The 3,309-nt window shown below is 43.1% G+C and overlaps 2 non-coding genes across 2 annotated transcripts; both read right to left on the bottom strand.

Moving 5' to 3' along the window:
- Positions 1 to 1,170: 1,170 nt before the first annotated feature.
- Positions 1,171 to 1,243, bottom strand: trnav-cac (transfer RNA valine (anticodon CAC)). Its single transcript has one exon. It is a non-coding gene; the product is annotated as a tRNA-Val (tRNA).
- A 1,745-nt stretch (positions 1,244 to 2,988) lies between these two features.
- On the bottom strand, positions 2,989 to 3,060 carry trnag-ucc (transfer RNA glycine (anticodon UCC)). Its single transcript has one exon. It is a non-coding gene; the product is annotated as a tRNA-Gly (tRNA).
- Positions 3,061 to 3,309: the final 249 nt, after the last annotated feature.

Raw genomic sequence — 3,309 nt, 5'->3', positions numbered from 1 at the left:
TTTCACATGGGAGGTGCACATGAACACCACTGAACTACAGTAACTTCCACTCCACTTAAGATTTACAACGTGACCCGCAAACCACGTACAGCAGCTCTGACGAGAGAGACAAAAAATAACCTGTTTCCACCTGGTCTCAAACCAGGGACCTTTCATGTGTTAAGCTAACATGAAAACCACTACTCTATGGAAACTGTTGTGGTTGCAGTGCCCAAGAGTGGACATGGAGTTAATTACAGACCGGGCCAGCGTATTAATATTTTGAATGATAAGTCATGATAAATTCACACATAAAAAGAAAAGAAAACGTAAATCGCAGATATATTTGTGGAACTGACAAACATGTAAATAATTTTGAGACAAATCTCCCCCCTGAGTTGTAGATATCAGATTTAAAAAGAAAAAAAAAAAGCTTTGTTTCTACCCTTGGACCTTTCTCATATGAAGGGAACATGATAGCCACTACACGACAAAACTGCTACTTATGCTGCATTCACAGGATGCTACAGCGACTTGTTGCTGTGCGTCACTCGTGGGCGTTTGATCGCGGGTGGTCATCGCGCACGTAGCCTACCAGAGAAGAGGGGGAGGGGCCTTACCTGTTGGAGGTGTGAACAACCGCACATCCTCATGATGCAATAGTGATGGGCACGGCAATTCTTTTGAGTGTACTGCATCATTTAAAGCAGTTCTATAAAAAGATTCGTTCACCGAATCGTTCGGTTCATTTTCAGAGACTCATTCAAGTGACGCGGTGGACAGCGTCGTTGACCAGCACCCGCCACCCGGGCTTCCTGCTCACTGTTATTGTCATCTGATTAGCGTCTTTGGGTGTCTTGCGAAGCGCTTCATAAGTTTATTGTATTATTATTATTATTATTATGAAATAAAAAGCTTAATAATCGCATTAGAGACACAGAGGGAATTATATGTGTACGTACATACATTTATTATTAATTTACATTTATTTTAATTATGTGTGCTTGTTTCTATGTGCTTGACTGACTCAACATTAGCCGTTAGCTTGAAGAAACGGCTGCTACTGCAAGCTATCCCTCGTGTAAAAACCACGTGTTAATTGCAGATATATTTGTGCCAAAGATTTTGACAAAAATCTCTCCCATAGTTTTTCATGGCAGATAAAAAGAAAAAAGATCAACTAACAAGCCTTGTTTCCACCCGGTTTCGAACCAGGGACCTTTTGCGCGTGAGGCAAACGTGATAACCACTACATTATAGAAACTGCTGGTTTGCTTTGTCCAACAGCCCCAACAGTACTTTTGGGAGCTGCCAGCCAGCAAGCCAATGGAAAAAAAATCTGCATTTGAGGTTTTGGACGGTAAATTGAACAGATTCACGACTACCATCTACACATCCAGGAGAAACAAGTCATCAGGGGCCTCATGTGCAAAAACCTGTGTGGCTTTCCTACTGAAACATGGCATTGCTCAAACCCAGAAAACGTCTGCACAAAAACGTGGCGCACGTTCTTTTTCACGGCAAAGTTCAGATGTATCAAGAGTGAAATGAGCATGGAAATGTGCGGTGCCTGACGGCAACTACATGGCTGGCGTACGCACGTTTCTGCAGCTGTTGGTGATGGTGGGAAGGGTTAGAGAGACGCGGGGGCCTGCGCTCGGAGGATGTGCCCAAAACCGTGGTAGATGTTTGAATTTCTTCGCGTGCCCTCTGGCCTGAACGGTAACTTCCAAAAACAAAAGTAACGAGACGACAAATCCGGAAAAGAGAGACAAATGAAACCAAATGGCCTGTGCTGCATATTTATTCCTTGGGCGACCCTCCGATGAAGCGAAGAGAAAGATAGCCAGACGTTTGATATTTGCCTGACATTCGCCAGGGACTCTCTATAAGTTACACGACAATTTTCACTGCAAATCAATCCAAACACTTTTTCTCATTCTGATTGCTGTTGGAGTTGGCAATGGGTTGCGGGTCATCATTGCCCCGTGACCGTCTCGCCCCACCCCTGCCAGTATCCCCAATTTGAATGCATGGCACCCCAGCACACATGATCACAGTACAGCAATAATGGTTATGTTTCGGAATATGTTTGACGATTATTGCCTTTTGGTGATTTTTAATTGCATCCAGTTTTTCTATGATGCAAGATATCAGCAAACCTTGACCTGTAGTAAGTAGTGGCCTCCCATTGCCACCTACTACAGCAAACACAATGAAAATCTTTTGATATATGCTGATTTGTTCCTCATTTGTTCCTTCACCGACATATCCATTACAATCTGCACCAATCACGACTCTCTTGCTGTCTGGGATGCTCAGAACTACTTCGTCTAGCTCCTTCCAGAATTTCTCTTTCACCTCTCGGTCATAGGTCATAGTGGTCTTTCACCACTTATCACATTATACATAACACCCTCAATTTCAGGTTTCAGCCTCATCACTCGATCTGATACTCTTTTCACCTCCAAGACATTCTGAGCCAACTCTTCTTTTAAAATAACCCCGACTCCATTTCTCTTCCCATCTACACCATGGTAAAATAATTTAAACCCTGCCCCTAAACTTTGAGTCTTACTGCTTTTCCACCTGGTCTCCTGGACACACAATATATCAACCTTTCTCCAAATCATCATGTGAACCAACTCCCGAGATTTTCTGTCATAGTCCCAACATTCAAAGTCCCCACATTCAGTTCTAGGCTCTGTGCTTTCCTCTTCTCTCTCTGCCGAAGAACCCGCTTTCCACCTCATCTTCTTCTTTGACTTCGACCCACAGTAGCTGAATTTTCAACGGTGCCCTGCAGGTTGACGGCGCCGGTGGCGGACGTTTTTAACCCGGGCCACGACCGATCCAGTATGGAATTCTTTGGATGAACGCTCATATTTGTTTAGTAAATTTTTTAGCCGGATGCCCTTCCTGACGCAACCCTCTGCATTTATCCATGCTTGGGACCGGCCTACAGTTTGTACTGACTTGTGCCCCCCATAGGGCTGCATCAAAAAATCTTGCGTTGGCTGGGAATCGAACCCAGGTCAACTGCTTGGAAGGCAGCTATGCTCACCACTATACCACCAACGCCTGCTTATATACCACTAACACATGCATCCTATATATGTGGCTGATATAACCACTTGGGGAGATTTTTTGAAACTGAAACAATGTCCAAGCATAAACCCAATAAAATGATATTACAAACAAATGAGCTTCACAAAACATGTGGAAGTATAGTCTCAATATTAGTAGATACAGTGTCAAAACAAATTTCAAAACAAATTAAAATCGCAAAATATGAATATGAAAATATGAAATATAAAAATGACTAATGGC

This window comes from Phyllopteryx taeniolatus, unplaced genomic scaffold (genome assembly GCF_024500385.1).
Source record: "Phyllopteryx taeniolatus isolate TA_2022b unplaced genomic scaffold, UOR_Ptae_1.2 contig_244, whole genome shotgun sequence".
In the NCBI taxonomy this organism is placed as follows: domain Eukaryota; kingdom Metazoa; phylum Chordata; class Actinopteri; order Syngnathiformes; family Syngnathidae; genus Phyllopteryx; species Phyllopteryx taeniolatus.
Note: the sequence above shows the minus strand (reverse complement) of the source record. Positions and strands in the feature narration are given on the sequence as shown.